General features: G+C 45.9%; 1 long non-coding RNA gene across 1 annotated transcript; it reads left to right on the forward strand.

Annotated features, from left to right (window-relative positions):
- Nucleotides 1–1,812: 1,812 nt before the first annotated feature.
- Nucleotides 1,813–25,951, forward strand: LOC120026001. Its single transcript, XR_005473050.1, has 3 exons — nt 1,813–1,862; nt 10,814–10,882; nt 25,877–25,951. It is a non-coding gene; the product is annotated as an uncharacterized LOC120026001 (long non-coding RNA).
- The last annotated feature ends 132 nt before the right edge of the window (nt 25,952–26,083 follow it).

The following is a 26,083-nucleotide window of genomic DNA, read 5'->3' on the forward strand; positions in this document are numbered from 1 at the left end:
GATCTAGAATGACAAAGCCTTAATCAAATGATGGGACAAAAGTCACCTTATACACTATTCTCTACAGTAGCCATTTTCATGCAGATTTCCAGCCTCAGTCCAAAGTGCATTATGAGTGCCTGGTAAGTGTCTGTGTAATAGAGTATAGCCTATGTTAGAGGCAGCATGGCATGTCTGCTCATTACATGGGTCTTTAGCCACACAGAAAGCAACACTTCAGCATTCAGACTCCCCACAGTGTTTTAAAAGGCTGACAGATGCAAGCCTATGCATATTCATGTACTGAAAGGGACAATGGAGCAGCCATAACGTCCATTCACCATCGTAGTGTATGGCTTACCATATCGGTCAGGTATTCATTCCTCTGGGTGGTTGAGGCACACCATGGTCCTTAGACTGGTGATTGGTCCTAACCTGCTTCACACTAGCACTTAGTCTGAGCTCCACCTGCCTTTGAAGCACCCTAGACTCCCATTGAAGTTACACACTTTCATTATGCAGTTTATAGCGGAGATGTATAATGATAGAGGGAGGGAGGGAGGGGAGAAGGGAGTCAGAGTAGAGTGGAACTGTATAATGATAGAGGGAGGGAGGGAGGGGAGAAGGGAGTCAGAGTAGAGTGGAGGTGTATAATGATAGAGGGAGGGAGGGAGGGGAGAAGGGAGTCAGAGTAGAGTGGAGGTGTATAATGATAGAGGGAGGGAGGGAGGGGAGAAGGGAGTCAGAGTAGAGTGGAGGTGTATAATGATAGAGGGAGGGAGGGAGGGGAGAAGGGAGTCAGAGTAGAGTGGAGGTGTATAATGATGGAGGGAGGGGAGAAGGGAGTGAGAGTAGAGAGTGGAGGTGTATAATGATAGAGGGAGGGAGGGGAGAAGGGAGTGAGAGTAGAGTGGAGGTGTATAATGTATAATGATGGAGGGAGGGAGGGGAGAAGGGAGTGAGAGTAGAGAGAGGAGGTGTATAATGATAGAGGGAGGGGAGAAGGGAGGGAGGGAGAGTAGAGAGTGGAGGTGTATAATGATGGAGGGAGGGAGGGGAGAAGGGAGTGAGAGTAGAGAGAGGAGGGGTATAACTGTTTCCTCTGTCTCTGGCGGGCGACAGCTGGCATCGCCATGGCCATGGAGGCACAAACACACCCAGGAGTGCGTAATGAGGCGTGGAAGCAGAATTTTGGCGGTTAGGAGGGGTTGGGACGGGCTTCATCATATGTCTGTATTAGCCTTGGAGGAGCCTCCAGCACGCCATCGCAAAGCCCGCCAAACAGCCACCCATAAGCCCACTCACATGTGACTCACGACCAGCATTAAATCAGTTTAAATACAGGCACGCATTTAACCTTGTTACACCGCACTGGTTTCACCAGAGGAGAGAGAGGGAGGGAGAGGTAGAGAAAGAGAGAGAGAGCAAGCGTGAGATAAAGAGAGAGAGAGAAAGAGGGGGTGAGAGAGAACATGGGGGGGGGGGGGTCTGATCTGAGTAAAGTGGCCCACGTCCGTGACTGTGCGGGGGCATTTGGCACCACATGTCTCTGGATGTCATCATTAACATGGTGGCCTGCATTATGCTCACACACAATCCTGTGTGTGGCTGCGCATGACGATGTTGCTAAGAAACACGACATTGCTCTCCTCGCTCGTCAACACATTAAGTTTAACATCTATTAACCAGATTTAGGCGGAGCAGACGGGCCTGTCTTACTGACTGAGTGAGGAGATGTTGACTGTGTTGCTGACTGTGTTGTAGACTGTGTGTTGGACTATGACCGTGTCATTGACTGTGTTCTCTCTCTGCTGTGTGTTTCAGGTGATCTCAGCCCTGTCCAGGATCTCCCACCACAGCATTGCACAGATCAAAGGGATCAGGTATGTCTTCTCTCCTCCCATTGCCCATTTGAGAAAGAGGAATATTGAATATGTTCACTGTATCTCTCAATCAGACACTGTTGTTTAATTCTGGTAACAGGTTAGATCTAGGCCCACTCCTATTTATACCACTGCCTCTTTTGATAACCAGTTCTGGAAGAATGACCACATGTAAGTCCAGTATCAGATAGCTCAGATCACATCTAAACTCTACCTCATATTTCTTTGTGTCACATCAAAGGAAATAGTTCATGCTAGTTTATTGGGCGCTGCGAAACAGCTTTCTGATTTTTCTTTATTTGTTCAATCTGTTCTCCCTGCTCGCTGGCTCCACAAATAAAGCAGTTTTATCCTGGCGGGATGGGTAATGAGTGGATGGAGCGTGTCCATTAGGCCCCATGCCAGACCAGGGAACACAGAGACTGGCTCTGGCCATTAATAAATACTACACAGCTTGGTGAGAGGTGGCTAAATCACTTCTGTCCTGTCTGGCCAGCCCAGTGTGGTGAAAACAAATCACAGCCTGTTTGGTTCGTTTACGTTTTTGTCAATTAGCTCTTATCCAGAGCGACTTACAGTAGTGAGTGCATTTTATTAGATGTTTTGTACTGGTCCCCCGTGGGAATCGAAACCACAACCCTGGCGTTGCAAGCACCATGTTCTACCAACTACCGACTGCCCTCCAGAGCACCACACAGTGAGTTGAAAATCCTCTCACAGTTAGTTAGTGTCTTTTGTTTTGGGGAAAATGTAATTTAATCCAAAACACCCTGGCATGTACAGTACCAATCAAAACACCCTGGCACCTACTCATTCAAGGGTTTTTCTTTATTTTGACTATTTTCTTCATTGCAGAATAGTAGTGAAGACACTATGAAATAACACATATGGAATCATGTAGTAACCAAAAAAGTGTTCAACAAATCGAAATATATTTTATATTTGAGATTCTTCAAAGTAGCCACCCTTTGCCTTGATGACAGCTTTGCACACTCTTGGCATTCTCTCAACCAGCTTCACCTGGAATGCTCATCCCAGACTGGTACTGCTGTACATGTACAGTACATTAACCATGTGCAGTCAGATCATGAATTATAAATCTTTCAATCATCCACCACGTCACTGATTCTCTCTCACACCAACATAGGAAGCTTGCCAAGAGGCACATGACCAACACATGGCATGATCTAGGGCACATGAAGGCACATGATGTTAACATGTCTGTCCTTGCAGAGGGGTCAGGCATTCAGTAAAGTGCAGTGTATATCAGTCGTTAAACACCCACCACACACGCTGGCCTCTCGATGCCTCCTGTCCTTCCCCTACTGCCTGGGATAAAGGCGACTGAGGCCCCTCTGCCCCTGTCATTTTACAGAGACCTGACAGTCCTCTTCAGTCTCACCCCCATGCCCCCTGTCACTAAACACAGACGTGTCCCTCTCTCACCCCAGAGACTCTCAGGAGTTAAAAACACTCCTCCTGTTCTCTCTCTCTGCTCCTCTGGCTCTCTCTCTGTTCCTCTCTCTCTCTCTCTGTTTCTCTCTCTCTGTGTACCGCTCTCTCTCTCTCTGTGTACCGCTCTCTCTCTCTGTGTGCCGCTCTCTCTCTCTGTTTCTCTCTCTCTGTGTACCGCTCTCTCTCTCTCTGTGTACCGCTATCTCTCTCTCTGTGTACCGCTCTCTCTCTCTGTGTGCTGCTCTCTCTCTCTGTTTCTCTCTCTCTGTGTACCGCTCTCTCTCTCTCTGTGTGCCGCTCTCTCTCTCTCTGTGTACCGCTCTCTCTCTCTCTGTGTGCCGCTCTCTCTCTCTGTTTCTCTCTCTCTGTGTACCGCTCTCTCTCTCTCTGTGTACCGCTCTCTCTCTCTCTGTGTACCGCTATCTCTCTCTCTGTGTACCGCTCTCTCTCTCTGTGTGCCGCTCTCTCTCTGTTTCTCTCTCTCTGTGTACCGCTCTCTCTCTCTCTGTGTGCCGCTCTCTCTCTCTCTGTGTGCCGCTCTCTCTCTCTCTGTGTACCGCTCTCTCTCTCTCTGTGTGCCGCTCTCTCTCTCTGTTTCTCTCTCTCTGTGTACCGCTCTCTCTCTCTGTTTCTCTCTCTCTGTGTACCGCTCTCTCTCTCTCTGTGTACTGCTCTCTCTCTCTGTTTCTCTCTCTCTGTGTACCGCTCTCTCTCTCTCTGTGTACCGCTCTCTCTCTCTGTTTCTCTCTCTCTGTGTGCCGCTCTCTCTCTCTGTTTCTCTCTCTCTGTGTACCGCTCTCTCTCTCTCTCTGTGTACCGCTCTCTCTCTCTCTCTGTGTACCGCTCTCTCTCTCTGTGTGCCGCTCTCTCTCTCTCTGTTTCTCTCTCTCTCTCTGTGTACCGCTCTCTCTCTCTCTGTTTCTCTCTGTTTCTCTCTCTCTCTCTGTGTGCCGCTCTCTCTCTCTCTGTTTCTCTCTCTCTCTCTCTCTCTGTGTGCCGCTCTCTCTCTCTCTGTTTCTCTCTCTCTCTCTCTGTTTCTCTCTCTCTCTGTGTGCCGCTCTCTCTCTCTCTGTTTCTCTCTCTCTCTGTGTGCCGCTCTCTCTCTCTCTGTTTCTCTCTCTCTCTCTGTGTGCCGCTCTCTCTCTCTCTGTTTCTCTCTCTCTCTCTCTGTTTCTCTCTCTCTCTCTGTTCCTCTCCCTCTCTCTGTTCCTCTCTCCCTCTCTCTATTCCTGTCTGTGAGTTTGATCTGTGGATAATTGTTCCGGAGGCGTGTTCATTGACTTGCTGTTGAAGTCCATTGATTGGTTCTTTGATGCCTGTTGGCCGTAATGATTAATGTAATGATAGCCAGCAGCATACCACCCTGCATACCACTACTTGCTTGCTTCTGAAGCTAAGCAGGGTTGGTCCTGGTCAGTCCCTGGATGGGAGACCAGATGCTGCTGGAAGTGGTGTTGGAGGGCCAGTAGGAGGCACTCTTTCCTCTGGTCTAAAAAATATCCCAATGCCCCAGGGCAGTGATTGGGGACACTGCCCTGTGTAGGGTGCCGTCTTTCGGATGGGACGTTAAACGGGTGTCCTGACTCTCTGAGGTCATTAAAGATCCCATGGCACTTATCGTAAGAGTAGGGGTGTTAACCCCGGTGTCCTGGCTAAATTCCCAATCTGGCCCTCAAACCATCATGGTCACCTAATAATCCCCAGTTTACAATTGGCTCATTCATCCCCCTCCTCTCCCCTGTAACTATTCCCCAGGTCGTTGCTGCAAATGAGAAAGTGTTCTCAGTCAACTTACCTGGTAAAATAACGGTAAAATAAAAAAAAAATAAAAAAAAAATAAAAAAATGATTCTATGATCAGGCCTGTGTGTCTCTGTCACTGTCGGCCCTGAGCCCCAGCTTTACTGTAAGCCTCTCTCCACCCTGCAAACCCAGAAACACTCAGCACCTGGAACACTCAGTGTCCAAGCCCTGTCTCCATGAGAAATCCATGAAAAGTTTTCCATCAAAAAGTGATGAATAGAGGTTAGGAATAATGGCCCTCTGTCTTTACGTCCTGTTCCTCATCTATAGGCTGAGAGCTCTCCTGCTATTCCTCATCTATAGGCTGAGAGCTCTCCTGGTATTCCTCATCTATAGGCTGAGAGCTCTCCTGGTATTCCTCATCTATAGGCTGAGAGCTCTCCTGGTATTCCTCATCTATAGGCTGAGAGCTCTCCTGCTATTCCTCATCTATAGGCTGAGAGCTCTCCTGGTATTCCTCATCTATAGGCTGAGAGCTCTCCTGGTATTCCTCATCTATAGGCTGAGAGCTCTCCTGGTATTCCTCATCTATAGGCTGAGAGCTCTCCTGGTATTCCTCATCTATAGGCTGAGAGCTCTCCTGGTATTCCTCATCTATAGGCTGAGAGCTCTCCTGGTATTCCTCATCTATAGGCTGAGAGCTCTCCTGGTATTATGAAACTCATAGCAGGACCTTGATCTCTCCCTGTTCTCTCTCCTGATAGTGAAATAGTCAAATCAATCTCCCTCCCGCCTTCTCCTCGTGATAACTATCCTCAGCTAATCCAAAGCCACCTCTTAGTTTACAGTAGGCCGACTGACACTTCTCCTTAAGTGTCCTGATTCACCCCTGATAGTACAAGCCAACAGTCCTGTATTCTGTGTGTGTGTGTGTGTGTGTGTGTGTGTGTGTGTGTGTGTGTGTGTGTGTGTGTGTGTGTGTGTGTGTGTGTGTGTGTGTGTGTGTGTGTGTGTGTGTGTGTGTGTGTGACTGTGTGTGTGTGTGACTGTGTTCCCTCAGTGTGTCAGAGTGCTGTAGTGTGCGTGAGAGCAGAGCTCCACAGTGAGAAAGAGGGCAGCAGACACAGAGGCTGCAACACAGCAGGAGAGGACTGCAGGCGGAGAAGTGTCAGGATGCTCTCTCTCTCACCCCAGGCTGGGGCAGTAGGCATGCTAATGCCCACTCAGGACAGTGTGTGTGACAAAAGACACGTTAGCCACTCATATACATTAAACATCACACAATACACACATTATACATGTATACACCCTCAACTATGCTATACATGTAGATTGCAAATGTGCATACTAATTCACAGATTACTCACATAACACACATAATCATGCATATTTTACACACAGTAAATATGAATGAGTCATGCAAAGCTAAATGAAGGGAAAGTCAGATGGACGTTTATCAGGGTTGCTGGGTGGACTAGCACAAGATGGGGCCCGATAGAACGTACTGCCTCAACTACACTGGACTATTGATCTCTGCATTGGTTACTGCTAGAAGTTACTGCCCTGCCTACTGCGACTGCAGTCGCACCTAACAACTGCATAGTTATTTCCAGTTCAGAGGCGTCCATTGGTAGTCTGGAAATAAACAGTCATAACCTCTACTGCCTGATTATATCTGAACACTGAAACAGGGAGAGGGAGGGAGAGAGAGAGCGATGTTGAGAAAGAGAGAGAGGTTGAGAAAGAGAGAGAGGTTGAGAAAGAGAGAGAGGTTGAGAAAGAGAGGGACATCAGTTGAGAGAGAGAGCGGTTGAGGAAGAGAGAGAGCGAGGTTGAGAAGGAGGGAGAAAGAGAGCACAACAGAAAGAACTGATTGGAAAGCAAGAAGGAGAGCGAGGGGTGCCAGGTGACCTTTTCCAGGACAGCCAGCCGAGCTCTGTGATGCATTGTGTTCCTTATCCTGATGTCAGTGGGACATGTTAGTCCCTCATAGTGACCACACAAAACATGTCATGAGTGATTGTTTCGTAAACAATGCATTGAATACATTGTATTCAGATAAACATAGATACAGGAGATATGATTTTGTGCCACCTGGAAGGTCTTGGAGTTGTCACCAGCCTGGGGATTCATGACAGCATCAATGAGCAGCCAGTGGTGTTGTTTATTTTAGATGAAAACCTGGAGATATGGTTTGATTGGCCATCTGGTAATTGAATTGACTGATTCTGTTAAACTCCCTTCGGGGTTTCCATAGATGTGAGTCCAAGTGACAGAATGAACTGGTTAACTGAAAAGCACAAATTCAGTTAGATAAGAGGCGTGACACAAGAGGACAGATTTAATAAAAACATTTAATTGAAAAGTGTCATATTCCAGGATAATTGAAAATGGCCAACAGTGTTTACTTAGTGCCTGTACTAATGCTGCTTTCACCACAACGAAATAACTGTATTAACAGAACACACAGTGGATGTCTCTAGGTGAATTACTATGGTTAAACATACAGTAATATGAGATGCAGCTGTGACTGTCAGGGTTCAGTCAGTGCACTGTCCACCTGATTATCTCCCACCCACTTCAGACTGAGCCCTAGGTACTTACACACACTCTCTCTGTCTCTATCTCTGTCTATATCTCTCTGTCTCTCTCTCTCTGTCTCTCTCTCTCTATCTCTCTCTGCCTCTCTCTCTCTATCTCTCTCTGTCTCTCTCTCTCTGTCTCTCTGTCTCTCTGTGTCTCTCTCTGTCTCTCTCTGTCTCTCTCTGTCTCTCTCTGTCTCTCTCTCTCTCTCTCTCTCTCTCTCTCTCTCTCTCTCTCTCTCTCTCTCTCTCTCTCTCTCTCTCTCTCTCTGTCTCTGTCTCTGTCTCTCTCTCTGTCTCTGTCTCTGTCTCTCTCTCCCTGTCTCTGTCTCTGTCTCTGTCTCTCTCCCTGTCTCTCTCTGTCTCTCTCTCTCTCTCTCTCTCTCTCTCTCTCTCTCTCTCTCTCTCTCCTGAACCCACACACTTTTACCCCCCTCCTCTCCGTCTGTATTTTTTTTTTTACCTCTGGTGCCCCTGTGTTGATGTAACCTCGTCCCCAGGCTCCAATTGCTGCCGCATCAACAGAGAGAGCCAGCTGGTGGGCGAGATTAGTGTTGATGTAATCAGCTGTGAGATGGGGGTCTGTACGTTTCCTTTATAGGGGCTAGCAGCCTGCTCTGTGAGGAGTGGGTGTCAGCAGCACATACAGTACAGGAAGGAATGGTGTTCCTACCATACACACACACACATACGCACGCACACACTTTCTTTCACAATCTCCCTTTCTCTTTTTCTCACTCCATGTTTCTATGAGTGATGCAGAACCTTTGTGTGGCCTGTGACTTAGGGGGATTGATATTGTATATGGACATGGATGAGTGTGCGTGCGCGTACGGGTGCGTGTGTGTGTTTGCAAGTGTGTGTGTGTGCCAAGGTTATTATAGTTTTGTGATTTTCTATTAGTGTTTATTACGATTCGCTTTAACATTTCATTTGAAATTCAGTTTAGTTTTCCGACTTGATTCACTAGTTTTTATTTAGTTTCTGTTTGATAAAAACATTTCTATTTCATTTTTATATATATTTATTTCAATTTTAGTTTTAGTGTTAGGGACAGAAAGTAGCCTAGAAGCCATGTACTGTATGTGTTGTAGGTCTATAGCAGGGGTACTCCAGTACTATTTGAGATGGTCCTTTCACACCTTTCCTAGGTGGCAAAGGTCCGGATGGATATTGTCATTTTAACAAACCCCCACCTTGCGACCCCAAACTGTTCAAACTGTTCACCCTTCTTGTTGGCAGAAATACAATTTAGCAGTTTTAAAGGAAATTTCCTGTAATTTTACACATTTTCATCTTATGTGTGTTCATATGATACCAGGAGTCGAATCCTGACCGAATTCCAAAAATCAAATAATAGATCTCACCTTGTCTTTCTCTTGTAATTATTTGGGCGTGCTCTTGGTGATGAACTTGTTTGGGTTTTTCCCTTTTATCTCTGTTCCACACAGGCTGCCATCTTCTGACTCTACAATACATTTACTTTTGTCCTTTCCACTCAATATAATCCCATACGGGGCTTTGCCTTTCGCCACCGACCACTGCTGGTGTTGGGTTTACTGCCACCATTGTTCATGCCTATGGTTCACACTCATGCGCCACGCTTGCCCTTGGATTTCTTCCCTGTTAGCTACTGATAGCTAGTGATAGTGACGTACAAGCTAAGCCTATTTGAAACATCGCCATCTACTGGCACCATTTACCTGCAAGATTCAGATTCTCGAAAACCCCATTAGAAGAAAACAATTCGATTTATGCCCAAAGTATATATTTTTTTAAATAAACAATTTATGATGGTTTTTTATTTTATTTAAATCGGTTTTGCAGGCAAAGATAAACGTTTCTGTCTATTTTTTGTTTTTCAAATGTTTTTCTTAGTTTTAGTTTTAGTTTTAGTGTGTGTGTGTGTGTGTGTGTGTGTGTGTGTGTGTGTGTGTGTGTGTGTGTGTGTGCGTGTGTGTGTGTGTGTGTGTGTGTGTGTGTGTGTGTGTGTGTGTGTGTGTGATATTAATAGCTGTATGACTCTCTCAGTAGGACAGGGCTTCACATGTTTTGAAGTCATGTTATCCATGGTGAACCAAGGTCAATACTCCAGTGTCCCATACACTACAGATAGATCCATTGCCGTGTATTTGCTTGCTCCGCAACTACTTAAATAGTTTCACGGCTTAAACACGGCACGATGCCGGCAATCATCATAGACCTAGTCATCCAAAACAGAATAACATCCGTGCATGGCGGAGGCAGAAATGATAAATACCACTTGTTGAGGCATTTGTAAACTTGAAACAAACGTGATAAAAAATGTGTTGCGTGTGGAGGGCACATTATCACACAACAGCAAAGACTACATTACCCACGCATGGTAGCACATAGATACTTGTGATGCTAACTGCCCCAATAGATTTACTATACATATTCAGAGAAATGGTTCATGGCATGTTAGCATTTGGACATTTAGCATTATGTTAGCGTTTCAAACATTTCGTTAGCTATCATCCAAATGAATTGAATACATTTTTTCTCAATGCACACACAGATGCAGCATGCACAGAACTGAACGATGTAGCATGTTCTGAAATGCAGCTTGTATACAATCTGGTATTCTTGATATCTCATCATCGCTTAATTCACCCAATATGCTTTTTCACTCTGTTAAAATTCCAGATGAAGCATTTTTATGAAATTCCAGAAGAAAAGGATTGAGAAATCCACCTATTTATGTGGCTAATTGATTAGTCATCCATTTGAAAATTCTAGCATTCCCTGGAGGGCTCTACTCAGAGAGAATAAATAGGAATTGGAAAAGGACTCAATCTTATGGGTTTGAGTCATACTTTATGGTTTAAGTAAATCTCAAATTACACCTTATTTCCCATATAGGGGTAAAAACAGGAAATTGTGTAATTTGAGAAATAGCCTTTGTAGGATACTAAGCTACAGTATGCCAGTCAGCCTTGCACGAACTGTTTGACTTTGTGTGTTCTGTGTTCATGGCTGATTTGTGTCTATGGAGGAACAGTGGAGCTCATGAATAAATGAGACTGTTGTATTATAGATGATGATGATGGAGTGAGATTGACAACTTGACTGATAGACACTCATCCCCTGCTGTTACCATGTCTTACTGTGGCTAATTCTGTCTCTCCTTCTCCCTCTGTGTGTGTTTCAGGCCCTTTCCTTCAGAGGACACTGCTCTAAATGAGGATGATGTGTACCGGAGTCTTGAGGAGCTAGCAGAGTATGTAGCCAGCCCCCCTGCTGCACCCCTCATCACGCACACGCACACACACACACGCACACGCACACGCACACACACACACGCGCAAATGGCATACGGAAGTAGCAGCAGCAGCACAGCCGTAACCGTCCGTACTGCCACCTTCCTCCGTCCTCCTGTTTACACAAACTCCCTGCCCTCCGTCACTCTGTCCGTTGCCATGGTGACACCAGTAGAACATTGGCTTCCTGCCTGCCTCGTTGGCTCAGTGACTCTATGGCTGGCTGGCTGCATGGCTTGGGTGATGAGTGGGTGGGTGTGAAAGCCAGCTCAGGTTGAGGGAGCGGCAGAGGCAAGGAGGCTGGCCTGGGGTGGGGTGGTAGGGTGGAGGCTGTGGTGTGCGACAGCTCCCATTCCTCTGATTAATGGATAATAATTAGGTGCTGCTCTGAGATAGGTGTCATTCATCACCCAGAGAAAGCGAGGAGGAATGGAGGGGGGTGGGATAACAGAGTGCCACCACTACTGCCTGCTGAATAGATTACTGAAGGAAAACGTGCAGAAGCATAGAGGAGTGAGGGCCAAGCAGGATAATACTGGATTAAGGCTCAGCTTAGCTTCCAGCCCAACCCAACACTGGGGCCTTACTGGAAAAAGCAGCTCTGTTTTCAGACATAGAGAGAATAGTAAACACACAGGTGCTGGGCTGCATGTCATACAGTATAGCTTGGTTTAGAAAGGATCTTCCATTAGCACCCAATGCAAAGTTTCCATCCAACGACCTTAGTCAGAGCAAAGACAAAGCAATCTCAAAAGGTTGTGGGATAAGGCACGTAGAATGAGGCATTTGATTGTAATGCATCATTGTGGTGGTCCTGTGATGCCTTACCTACAGTTGTGTTGTAGGTAGCACAAAGCGTATCAGCAGGTCTTAGTGGAATGGTCCTCTGCTTTGATTACATCCCCTTTAGTTTGCCCTTTATCTTTTGACCCCACGCCCTATAACCCAACCTCTCTGATACGTGGTCATAACACCTTCTCTGACCTGCCCGGAGCCTATGGTGACCCCTAGTCATTCCACAGAGGTTGGGCCTTGGCCCCAGCTTCCTACTCCGGTGTGAACCTGCTCTTTGTCTCACCTCCAGGTGCAAAGTGCTGCTGTATCTTATTGAATTAATCAAACCACAGTGCTTCACAGACCTTTAGAGGAACAGATATGCTTTTCATTCTCATCGACGGCCCCAGTCCACGTAATTGATTCATCAGGAGATCCTGCATGTAATGCAGTAGGACACACTCAAGCAAGGAGTAATCTCACGCTCATAGTGTTGTTAATTGGCCCATGATATTGATGTACGGTCAATTTAAGATGAGTGTGTGACTGAAATGAGAGAGCGATATGCCAGTGGATGAGTAGGTTTAACTATATTGAACAAAAATATTAAAGCAACATGCAACATTTTCAAAGATTTTACTGAGTTACAGTTCATATAAGGGAATCAGTCAAATGAAATACATTAATTAGGCCCTAATCTATCGATTGCACATGACTGGGCAGGGGTGTAGCCATGGGTGGGCCTTTCAGGGCATAGGCCAACCCACTTGGCAGCCAGGCCCTACCACTGGGGAGCCAGGCCTAGTCAATCAGAATGAGTTTTCCCCCCAAAAAGGGCTTAATTACAGACAGAAATACTCCTTAGCACCCCGCCCCCACCGATGATACCGCAGGTGAAGAAGCCGGATGTGGAGATTAAGCACTGGCATGTTTTAAATGTTTATTTTATTTAAATAGGCAAGTCAGTTCTTATTTACAATGACGTCCTACCCCGGCCAAACCCGGACAACGCTGTGCCAACTGTGTGCCGCCGTATGGGACTCCCAATCACGGTCAGATGAGAATCAACCTGGATTTGAACCAGGGACTGTAGTGACGCCTCTTGCACTGAAATGCAGTGCCATAGACCGCTGCACCACTTGTGGTCTGCGGTTGTGAGGTTGGTTGGACGTACTACAAAATTCTCTAAAACTACATTGGAGGCAGCTTATGTTAGAGAAATTAATATTAAATTCTCTGCCAACAGCTCTGGTGGACATTCCTGCAGTCAGCACCTTAATTGCACGCTCTCTTTAAAACTTGAGACATCTGTGGCATTGTGTTGTGTGACAAAACTGCACATTTTAAGTGGCCTTTTATTGTCCCCAGCACAAAGTGCACCTGTGTAATGATCACGCTGTTTAATCAGCTTCTTGATATGGCACACCTGTCAGGTGGATGGATTATCTTGGCTAAGGAGAAATGCTCACTAACAGGGATGTAAACACATTTGTGCACAAAATTTGAGAGATATAAGCTTTTTTGCGTATAGAAAATGTCTGGGATTTTTTTATTTCAGCTCATGAAACATGGGACCAACACTTTACATGTTGCGTTTATATTTTTGTACAGTGTATTTATGTATTTATCTATACTTGTCACGCCCTGACCTTAGTATTCTTTGTTTTCTTTATTATTTTGGTTAGGTCAGGGTGTGACGAGGGTGGTGTGTGTGTTTTTGTCTTATCTAGGGTTTTTTGTATGTCTAGGTGTGTGTGTCTAGTCTAGACATATGTAGGTCTATGGTGGCCTAGATTGGTTCCCAATCAGAGGCAGCTGTTTATCGTTGTCTCTGATTGGGGATCCTATTTAGGTTGCCATTTTCCAGTTTGGTTTGTGGGTTATTGTCTATGTGAAGTTGCATGTCTGCACTTATTGTTTATAGCGGTCACGTTATTTTGTTAGTTTGTTTAGTGTTCTTCGTGTTCATTCGTCTTACATTAAAAGTATGTATTCACATCACGCTGCGCTTTGGTCTCCTCACTACGACGTTCGTGACAATACTAGTGTAAAACCAAATCAAGCGTGTGGTTCTGGTATGGAGATTGTAGTGAAAGATTCATAAGACTACATTAGCCTGCAACTGACAAAACATTGAAGGTTTAGTTCATGTTAAGGGACTCTTGTGATTGTCTGTTGGAGTAAAAGTCTCAGTAAAGGTCATATTCTGTACCTTGCTGAATGCACTATTTCCATGTTAACAGTATCATGTCAAATGCGTTCATGTCAAGGGGAATGAAGCTGGTGGATGGTAGTGTGAGCCCACCTTAAATGGCCTGGTCCTTAAATTAAGTTTGTATGTGTACATATGTTTACCTGAGGCAGGGTCTCCTTAATTACGATCTCAGGTTCATCTTCACAACCTTAGCACTGCTTCCGGCCTGTGGCTCTGTAATGTCAACTCCCAGCAGTGCTCTGCTCTTCGCTGTGCAGTTAGTCCTTCCTGGAGTTGACAAAGCATGAAATGGGTGCAGTTGTCAAGGGACTATTTTTGTCTGAATGACAATCTTCAGATTGAGAAGCAGATGTTGTCATAAAGGCTTTACATCAAGGCAATAACAGTATATTGCTATCACTCCTTGGTGGGTCCTCAGATTCAAGGCTGACAACTCAATGTACTGTAAAGTTAGAACCAAAGAGTGTTACAGTTGATATCACAGATGATCTGGGGACATGTTATCACTGACTAGGCCTAATTGATGAGCATTTAGGGAATTCTACATTGAGTAAAGAAATACCCTTACAACAAAAAACACATGTCAAATTTGCAGTTTCACAAGTGAAATCGCATTTTCAGATGTGAAATAGCTGTTTTCACATGTCGAGCTTAAAATAAATACTTTGTTAATGTTTCAACCAAAGATTGCCACTTTAAACACCTTTAATGTTATTATTTGGTGCAATCCTCTAGTGAGTGGGTTTCTTCATTTTGTGCCATTAAGCAAAACTTCTGAAGTAGGAGAAAATGGTTCTTAGTATTGCAAACAAAAAGAATGATATTGAAAGCAAAACATAAACCCAAAACTATTGATAATAAAATATTGCATTACATTTTTCATATTAAATGTTTTTGTAAAGGTAGTGTTGAGACATATCCCCTGCTCCCTCACAAGATCCATAGACCATGTCCCTGTGTGGGCTGGATGTTTATGTCACGTGTACAACATCATGTCAGGGTGAGGGAGCCAATCTAATACAGAATGTAGAGGTGGGTATGAGGTTAGTCCTTTTTTGGTAGGAGAGCTCCCCTGCTGATAACAGTAGGAGTGGCATGCAGGTGGTGCTCTCTCTGTATGTTGCTCTTTGTCCAACTAGTCCTCCTTCAAGCCTGGGCAATGTCACCTTGTCTGGGCATGGCTTCCCATTCATATCATCACTATTGACTTGATTTTTTATAATGGAAGCTTCTCTAATGTCAAACATGTAAAGTGTGGTGTACTGCAGGGCAGCTCTCTAAGCCCTCTACTCTTTTTTATTTTTACCAATGACCTGCCGCTGGCATTAAACAAACCATGTGTGTCCATGTATGCTGATGATTCAAACATATACGCATCAGCAACCACAGCTAATGAAGTCAATGAAACCATTAACTTAGAGTTGCATTCTGTTTTGGAATGGGTGGCCAGTAATAAACTAGTCCTGAACATCTCAAAATTTAAGAGCATTGTATTCGGTACAAATCGTTACCAAAGTTCTAGACCTTATCTGAATCTGGTAATGAATAGTGTTGCTGTTGAACAAGTTGAGGAGACTAAATTACTTGGCGTTACCTTAGATTGTAAACTGTCCATAGTCAAACATATAGATTCAATCATTGTAAAGCTGGAGAGAGGTCTGTCCCACACCACAGTCCAAAAAGGCAAGTTCTGCAGGATCTAGTTTGGTCTTATCTTGATTATTGTCCAGTCGTGTGGTCGTGTGCTGCAAGGAATGACCTAGTTAAGCTGCAGCTCGCCCAAAACAGAGCGGCACGTTTTGTTCTTCATTGTAACCAGAGGGCTGATATAAATACTATGCATGCCAGTCTCTCTTGGCTAAGAGTTGAGGAGAGACTGCATCACTTCTTCTTTTTATTGGAAACATTGTGTTGAAAATCGCATAAATTTTTTGCATAGTCAACTTACACACAGCTCTGACACACACACTTACCCCACTAGACATGTCACCAGGGGTCTTTTCACAGTCCCCAAATCAAGAACAAATTCAAGAAAGCGTACTGTATTATGTAGAGCCATTATTGCATGGAACTCTATTCCATCTCATATTGCTCAAATAAACAGCAAACCTGGTTTAGAAAAACAGATAAAGCGGGGCCTTCCGAGTGGCGCAGCAGTCTAAGGCGTCATTACAGACCCGGGTTTGATCCCAGGCTGTGTCGCAGCCGGCTGCGACTGAGAGACCCATGAGGCAGCGCACAATAGGCATAGCGTCGTCTGGGTTAGGGGAGGCTTTGGCTGGCCACAATGTCCTTGTCCCATCGTGCTCTAGCAACTCCTTGTGACAGGCCGGGCGCATGCAGGCTGACTTCAGTCACCAGTTGTACGGTGTTTCCTCCGACACATTGGTGCGGCTGTCTTCCAGGTTAAGTGAGCAGTACGGCTTGGCAGGGTCGTGTTTCGGAGGATGCATGGCTCTCGACCTTGACTCTCTCCCGAGTCAGTATGGGAGTTGCAGCGATGGGACAAGATTGTAACTACCAATTGGATATCACGAGAAAGGGGTAAAAACGACAAAAAAACACAAAAAACAGATAAAGCAACACCTCACGGCACTACGCCTCTCCCCTATTTGACCTAGATAGTTTGTGTGTATGTATTGATATGTAAGCTACGTGTGCCTTTTACATTTTTTTAAAATTGATGTACTTCTGTCCTTGAGCTGTTATTGTCTATTAATGTTCTGTATTATGTCATGTTTCATGTTTTGTGTGGACCCCAGGAAGAGTAGCTTCTGCTTTTGCAGCAGGTAACGGGGATCCTAATAAACAACCAAATACTGTATCTGTCTGTTCATGACAGTTAGGTATTGTTGGGAAAAGTAGTGAAAAGATGACTTATTACAGAGCTTGAAGGAGAATTCAGGTTTGCTCTACATAGAGAAAGTTGGCATCTCCCTACACAGAGAATCTCAAAAGAGTAATGTAACATTGCCTTGAAACAGCCCTCCCAGATACGTACTTGCTCAATGTTTGGACAGCCTCTGAGATCTGATATAGTCAGATATAGTCAGAGCTAATAAAATGGAAGCCCATGGCAGCAACCTCTCTAACTTCATGAGAAAGAAAGGGCCTCATCGCCCTAAAACTTTCTGATTAAATCAGGGAAGAAAGGGAAGCAAGATATTTCCGTCCCAAGTAAATCTGTTTATTTATCCATCAGCTTACAAATGTGCTGGCCCTAGTCATATGTCTCTGGGTAATCCACTTTTCTACAGTTGCACACACAGATTTGTCAGTAATTGCATCGCCAGCCTGGTGGTGGAAACCAGAATGACCTTCCATTGAATTTGGTCTGCACACCCTGCAGTCTGCAGAGAGAGAGAGTTGAAATTCCCCATATAGTTGACTTTTCACTCAGCAGAGATGCAGCTCTCAAAAACGGACTACACTGATGTGAAAATGTGACTACCACTCCCGTTGGATCTACAGTATTTCAAAATCTGTAATTTTGAAACTTCCATTTAAGAGTAGATATAATCCAAGGGCATTAGACATTATGATGATATCAGTAGGAGCCTGAGATGACCCTTTACCAGGTGATGGTCAGTGTTGCCAAGCCAACACAGAGCAGCCAGGCTTGCTGTAGCTCCCTGGTCAATGTCCAAACATGTGATTTAATATGTACAGCTCTGTGAAAAAGTATTTGACCGCTTTCTGATTTTCTCTATTTTGGAATATTTCTGATACTGAATGTTATCAAATCTTCAACCAAAACCTACTATTAGATAAAGGGAACCTGAGTTAACAAATAACACAAATTATACTTATTTTATTTATTTAATTAACAAAGTTATGCAACACCCAATTGACCTGTGTGAAAAATGTATTGCCCCCTTACACTCAATAACTAGTTGTGAGAATGACTGTAAACAAATGCTTCCTTTAGTTGTTGATCAGTCTCTCATGTCGCTGTGGAGGAGTTGTGGCCCACTTCTTGCATGCAGAACTGCTGTAACTCAGCGACATTTGTGGGTTTTCAAGCATGAACTGTGGGTTTTCAAGCATGAACTGTTCGTTTCAAGTCCTCCCACAACATCTGAATTGAGATTGGGTCCGGGCTTTGACTAAGCCATGCCAAAACTTTAAATGTGTTGCTTTGTAGCCATTTTCATGTAAACTGGATTGTGTGTGTTGGATCATTGTCTTGCTGCATGACCCAGCTATGCTTCAGCTCACAAGAAACCGAACGCTGCATTCCACAGTAAGAACCTCATACCAACAGTCAAGCATGGTGGTGGTAGTGTGATGGTTTGGGGATGCTTTGCTGCCTCAGGACCTGAACAACTTGACTTAATAGAAGGAACCATTCATTATGCTCTAATTCTACAGGAGAATGTCAGGCCATCCGTCTGTAAGCTGAAGCGCAGCTGGATCATGCAGCAAGACAATGATCCGAAACACACAATCAAGTCTTATTGGCAGGACTTGAAACGAGCAGTTCATGCTTGAAAAGCCACAAATGTTGCTGAGTTACAGCAGTTCTGCATGGAAGAGTGGGCCAAAATTCCTCCACAGTGACTGAGACTGATCAACAACTACAGGAAGCATTTGGTTGGCGTCATTGCAGCTGAAGGTGGCACAAGCAGTTGTTGAGTGTAAGGGGGCAATTACTTTTTCACACAGGGGTATTGGGTGTTGCATAAAATTGTTTTGTAGTAAATGTAATAAGTATGTAATTGTTGTGTTATTTGTTCACGCAGGTTCCCTTTATCTAATATTAGGTTTCGGTGGAAAATCACATTCAGTATAAAAAAATATGCAAAAGTTGAAAATTTTTGAAAGGGGACAAATACTTTTCCACAGCACTTTAGGTCTATGACCTGACTCCACAAGACAGGATCACAGCATTGAAACGTCACTCTCGCAAGAGCATGGGAATTGCACTGAGAGTGAGAGGGGGGTGGTGCCAGAGCAAGATATCTGTATGATTACGCTTAAAAATCGTCAGCTGTCAGCTTTAAAAACATGTTAGTTCTACTAGAAACCTGTAACCCAGAGGTCCGTATGTAGCCCTTGATGAAAGTCCAGTCCAGTGATTAAGAGTGCCCATGTCAAGTTGGGATGCGGGGTGGAGCGGAGAGCAGTAGAGCAGAAGCCACAGAGCCCATTGTGTGCGAACACGCTGGACCTCCTCTGGCCCTGCACTGTGAAATCAGACAGAGAATTTGCCCAAAATACAGGAGTGAGTCAAGAGGAGAGGAGCAGAGTGGGAAGCACACACTCTCGTATCTCTTGTACACACACTCATGCATGTGCCAGTGCGCACACTCATACAGACACACAGACATACATTCACACTCATCTACACACAGATCCCCCCCTCAGGAGCTAGTTCATCTTGTTCCTCCTCACTCCCCATACAGTTCATACGCAGATCGCTGCACTAACCATCATCACCATCATCATTAACATCACCATCATCATTCAGCTAGTCATTCAGCCTGTCTCTAGGGTTTTGGGCAAGAATGTGATTTCTTCCTAAATATTGCCCCATCCCCTGAACAAATGTGTCTCTGTGGGGTCATGGGTGCCTTCAGAACAGAGTGCACTCTGGGATAGGTAGCTCAGACATGGCGATAGTGTGCCGGCCCACTATTCCTATCTGTATGCAGCGAGAGTCACACCCTCCTAATAATGGTCCTGTATTGCTCAGTTGATAGAGCATGGTGCTTGCAACACCAGGGTTGTGGGTTCCATTCCCATGGGGGACCAGTATGAAAATGTATCCACTCAGTACTGTAAGTAACTCTGGATAAGAGTGTCTGTTAAATAAGTCAAATGTAAATGAAGGAAGAGGAAACACATCATTTAAAGTGACACCACACCACCTCAATTAAAACTTCAAACTGGTCCCACACAAGGAGAAGGACAATCGTGAATATTTGATGGAGGCTGTAGCACTCTTCTTCATTTGTTTTCTCTATTCACGCCATCCGCAAAGGTCACAAGATAATATTCCAGTCACATACAGTAGGATGGTAAATAGGGAAGGTCAGAGTTAACCAAGCCCACAATACATCAAATTAGATTACATTTTTGTCCTATGCTATTAATTCCAGTGAATGGAAAATATGTCTCTGTTTGCTATTAACCTTTTCAGAGCAACAGAGAAATTGGCACATACCTTCAAACAGAAGAGTAAACTGGTTGATAGCAATATTAACTCTCCCAATCCTGACAAGATACAGTAACTAGACTTTGGGAATGTTTAAAAGACAGTTCTACTCTACTGTGGTGGTATGGTAATATGGAAACCCTCCAAACTGAATGACCTATACGTGTCACAAGAATGAGAATTACCAGAAAGAAACAATTATTACATAGCACAGAGCCCACTTTTCTAGGAGCAATCGTTGTCACTTAGCTGTAAGCGGGAGTGGACATTTAGTGATGTAGGTGGGAGTTCCAGGGAATGCATAGAGGACACCCCTAGGAAAGAGAGCCCCCCCCACACACACACACACACACAGTCTTGCACAGCTAACCTTGTGGGGACGTACAATTCAGTCCCATTCAAAATCCTATTTTCCCTAACCCTAACCTTAACCCTAACATTAACCTTTACCCAAAAACCTAACCTTAACCCTAAACCTAGCTCCTAACCCTAACCCAAAACTAACCATAGCTCCTAAACCTAATTCTAACACTAATTCTAACCTTAATCCTAAACCCCCTAGAAATAGCATTTGACCTTGTGGGGACCAACAAAATGAAGACAGTGACAATGAGAAAAGTAGAGGAGATCAAGGAGGAGATGAGAAGAGAGCTTTAAGAAGCAAAAAAGCAGCTGAAGAACAGAAGACACCATACAGGCCCTGAAGGAGCAGCTACCCAGGGTCATTAACCCCAGCCCACCTCACACCATGCTCCACCCACTCACACCAACCAGCTCTCCAGGAGATCCCTCTCCATCCAACACCAACTTGTCTCCCCCAGAAGATCCCACTACAACCAACACCAACCTTCCTCCCTCAGATCCCTCTCCAACAAATAACAACCTCCCTAGCACCTCTGCTAGCTCAACCAACACTCCCACCTCAGCTCATCTCCAAGAACAACCTGGGATTGGAGTCATTCTCTTTGACTCCAACGACAAACATCTACCAGAAAGAGAACTACTAGTTGGCTTGAAGCCAAGAAAAATATGGTGCCCCACGACCCAGAGTGCCCTCGAAATAATTTCAGAGGACACTTTAATAGGAGCGAAGACAATACTATTACACACTGGAACGAATGACCTAAAGAACACTAGAGGACGTGTGGCCCCAGCTATGTCAGAAGTAGCCATTATGGCCACAAAAGATACCCACCTGCAAGAATTATAATTTCATCTCTTCTCCCGCCCTGCAATGTGCCATTCAATATTATTTTAGAAAACAATGCAGAGCTCTCAAGAAAATGAGCACTAAGGCATAAAGTCTTTTTGGCACACCACAAATATATCCACCCTCCCCACATGCAAGACCACGTCCAACTAAACAGGTTGTAAAAGTCTTTACAAGGGTGCTAAAGTATAGAGGCAATATGGGAAGAAAGACCAGGAACATCGAGCCTATGGGTATCCAGAAAATAAGAACACCACAGCACTCCATTCAGAGAGCCCAGCACTCCACCCCGAGAGCCCAGCAATCCACCCCGAGAGCCCAGCAATCCACCCCGAGAGCCCAGCACTCCACCCCGAGAGCCCAGCACTCCACCCCGAGAGCCCAGCACTCCACCCCGAGAGCCCAGCACTCCACCCCGAGAGCCCAGCACTCCACCCCGAGAGCCCAGCACTCCACCCCGAGAGCCCAGCACTCCACCCAGAGAGCCCAGCACTCCACCCAGAGAGCCCAGCACTCCACCCCGAGAGCCCAGCACTCCACCCCGAGAGCCCAGCACTCCACCCCGAGAGCCCAGCACTCCACCCAGAGAGCCCAGCACTCCACCCCGAGAGCCCAGCACTCCACTCCGAGAGCCCAGCACTCCACCCCGAGAGCCCAGCACTCCAGCCAGAGAACCCAGAACTCCGCCCGGAGAGTCCAGGCTCCACCCTTGAGAACTTGAGAAGCCAGCAATCCACCCGGAGAAGCCAGTAATCCACCCGGAGAGACCATCACCTCACCCAGAGAGACCATCACCTCACCCAGAGAGACTAGTACTTCACCAAGAGAGCCCAGTACTCCACCAAGATAAACCAGTACTCCACCAAGAGAGACCAGTACTCCACCAAGATAAACCAGTACACCAAGAGAAACCAGTACTCCATCTAGAGAGTCCAGTACTCCACCAAGAGAGTCCAGTACTCCACCAAGAGAGACCAGTACTCCACCAAGAGAGACCAGTACTCCACCAAGAGAGACCAGTACTCCACCAAGAGAGACCAGTACTCCACCAAGAGAGACCAGAACTCCACCAAGAGAGACCAGTACTCTACCAAGAGAGACCAGTACTCCACCAAGAGAAACCAGTACTCCACCAAGAGAGACCAGTACTCCACCAAGAGAGACCAGTACTCCACCAAGAGAGTCCAGTACTCCACCAAGAGAGACCAGTACTCCACCAAGAGAGTCCAGTACTCCACCAAGAGAGCCCAGTACTCCACCAAGAGAGCCCAGTTGTCACGCCCTGGCCTTAGTATTCTTTGTTTTCTTAATTATTTTAGTTAGGTCAGGGTGTGACATGGGGAATGTATGTGTTTTTTGTAGTGTCTAGGGTGGTTGTAAGGTTTAGGGGGTTTATTAGAGTAGTTGGGTTTATGTTTAGTATAGAAGTCTAGCTGTGTCTATGGTTGAGTGTAGGTATCTAGGAAAGTCTATGGTTGCCTGAATTGGGTCTCAATTAGAGACAGCTGGTTATTGTTGTCTCTGATTGGGAGCCATATTTAAGGCAACCATAGGCTTTAGCTGTTTGTGGGGAATTGTCTATGTTGAACGTAAGTAGCTTGTGTGTGCACTTTCGTTTGTAGCTTCACGGTTGTTTTGTATAGTTTGTATAAGTGTTTCGTTTCGTGTTCATCTTCGTCATAAAATAAAAGAAGATGTATTCATATCACGCTGCGCCTTGGTCCATTCATTCACCTCAAGACGACCGTGACACCAGTACTCTACCAAGAGAGACCAGTACTCCACCAAGAGAGCACCCCCCCCCCCCCCCCCATCCCATTACCTCCCATGCTGACAGGTCAGCACCCCACACCCATTACCTCACATGCTGACAGGACAGCACCCCCCACCCCATTACCTCCCATGCTGACAGGACAGCATCCCCCCACGCCATTACCCCCATGCCGACATGACAGCATCCCCCCGCGCCATTACCCCCATGCCGACATGACAGCATCCCCCCACGCCATTACCCCCATGCCGACATGACAGCATCCCCCCACGCCATTACCCCCATGCCGACATGACAGCATCCCCCCACGCCATTACCCCCATGCCGACATGACAGCATCCCCCCACGCCATTACCCCCATGCCGACATGACAGCATCCCCCCACGCCAATACCCCCATGCTGACATGACAGCATCCCCCCACCCCATTACCTCCCATGCTGACAGGACAGCATCCCCCCACGCCATTACCCCCATGCCGACATGACAGCATCCCCCCGCGCCATTACCCCCATGCCGACATGACAGCATCCCCCCACGCCATTACCCCCATGCCGACATGACAGCATCCCCCCACGCCATTACCCCCATGCCGACATGACAGCATCCCCCCACGCCATTACCCCCATGCCGACATGACAGCATCCCCCCACGCCATTACCCCCATGCCGACATGACAGCATCCCCCCACGCCAATACCCCCATGCTGACATGACAGCATCCCCCCACGCCATTACCTCCCATGCTGACATGACAGCATCCCCCCACGCCATTACCCCCATGCCGACATGACAGCATCCCCCCACGCCATTACCCCCATGCTGACATGACAGCATCCCCCCACGCCATTACCCCCATGCTGACATGACAGCATCCCCCCACGCCATTACCCCCATGCTGACATGACAGCATCCCCCCACGCCATTACCCCCATGCTGACCTGACAGCATCCCCCCACGCCATTACCCCCATACTGACATGACAGCATCCCCCCACGCCATTACCCCCCATGCCGACACCCCTGTACCATTGAGACCAACTTTCCAGCAAGACAACTATCCAGAAGTGGCATGAAAAATAGAGCATCCTGCTGCAGCTGAGCTAAACCAGATAAGGCATGTACTGAACATAATCTGATAAAAAAATCCCCCAAAATCTTTGTTATTATAAGAAATATAATTATTAGAAATACAATCTATTATCAATATGATTTCAGTTTTAGATAAGCCACCCAGGAAAGGGTTCAAATTAGTTCATGTCAATATATGGAGCCTCAGAATCAGAGTTCATGAGATTAGTAATTTGCTAATTTACTAATCCATTTCTGAGACTCACTTAGACAGGACCTTTGATGATATAGTAGGAATACATGCATATAACATCTATAGAAAAGACAGAAATGTCTGTGGAGGATGTGTTCCTCTATATATTCAGAGCCATATTCCTGTAACGCTCAGGGAGGATCTCATGACAAATTAAGTAGAAGTGCTGTGGTTGCAGGTTCACTTGCCTCATCTGAAGCCTCTTCTTTTAGGGGGCTGCTATAGTGCAAACTGTCAGTATCTGGAGAATACGTGTGTGATGTTAGACAAGGTCTCTGATGCTAACAGATAAATGTATTTTCTTGGTGTCCTGAACGTTGACTGGTTATCACCTAGTTGTCCTCTCAAGAAGAAGCTTCTTACTGTGACGAATGCCTGGTGCATGACCCAGGTTGTCACTCAACCAACTACAGTGTATGCAAATAGTGTTGGATCTGTCACATCCACTTGTATTGATCATATCGTCACTAATGCTGCAAAGCTTTGCTCCACGGCAATGTCAGTTCACACTGTAGGGACCATAAAATTGTGCCAAAAACAAGGAAAGCCAAAGTACCAAAGGCAGGCCCTAAAGTTATTTATAAGAGATCATACAAAATGTTTTCTTAGGACTCTTTTGATGAAGATGTAACAAAAATGTAAACTCAGCAAAAAAAGAAACGTCCCTTTTTCAGGACCCTGTCATTCAATGATAATTCGTAAAAATGAAAATAACTTCACAGATCTTCATTGTAAAGGGTTTAAACACTGCTTCCCATGCTTGTTCGATGAACCATAAACAATTAATATACATGCACCTGTGGAACGGTCGTTAAGACACTAACAGCTTACAGACGGTAGGCAATTAAGGTCACAGTTATGAAAACTTAGGACACTAAAGATGCCTTTCTACTGACTCTGAAAAACACCAAAAGAAAGATGCCCAGGGTCCCTGCTCATCTGCGAGAACATGCCTTGAGCATGCTGCAAGGAGGCATGGAGACTGCAGATGTGGCCGGGGCAATAAATTGCAATGTCCATACTGTGAGACGCCTAAGACAGCGCTACAGGGAGACAGGACGGACAGCTGATCGTCCTCGCAGTGGCAGACCACGTGTAACAACATCTGCACACAATTGGTACATCCGAAAATCAGACCTGCGGGACAGGTACAGGATGGCAACAACAACTGCCCGAGTTACACCAGGAACGCACAATCCCTCCATCAGTGCTCAGACTGTCTGCAATAGGCTGAGAGAGGCTGGACTGAGGGCTTCTAGGCCTGTTGTAAGGCAGGTCCTCACCAGACATCACCGGCAACATCGTCACCTATGGGCACAAACTCACCGTCGCTGGACCAGACAGGACTGGCAAAAAGTGCTATTCACTGACGAGTCGCTGTTTTGTCTCACCAGGGGTGATGGTCGGAATCGCGTTTATCATCGAAGGAATGAGCGTTACACCGATGCCTGTACTCTGGAGCGGGATCGATTTGGAGGTGGCTGACTGTGTGTGTGTGTTCCCCAGTGAGCATGACGTGGGGGAGGATGACATCTACGACTGTGTTCCCTGTGAGGACGATGGAGATGACTTCTACGAGGATTGCAGGCAATCTCAACACTGTGCGTTACAGGGAAGACATCCTCCTCCGTCATGTGGTACCCTTCCTGCAGGCTCATCCTGACATGACCCTCCAGCATGACAATGCCACCAGCCATACTGCTCGTTCTGTGC

This window comes from Salvelinus namaycush, chromosome 31, assembly GCF_016432855.1.
Source record: "Salvelinus namaycush isolate Seneca chromosome 31, SaNama_1.0, whole genome shotgun sequence".
Classification (NCBI taxonomy): Eukaryota; Metazoa; Chordata; class Actinopteri; order Salmoniformes; family Salmonidae; genus Salvelinus; species Salvelinus namaycush.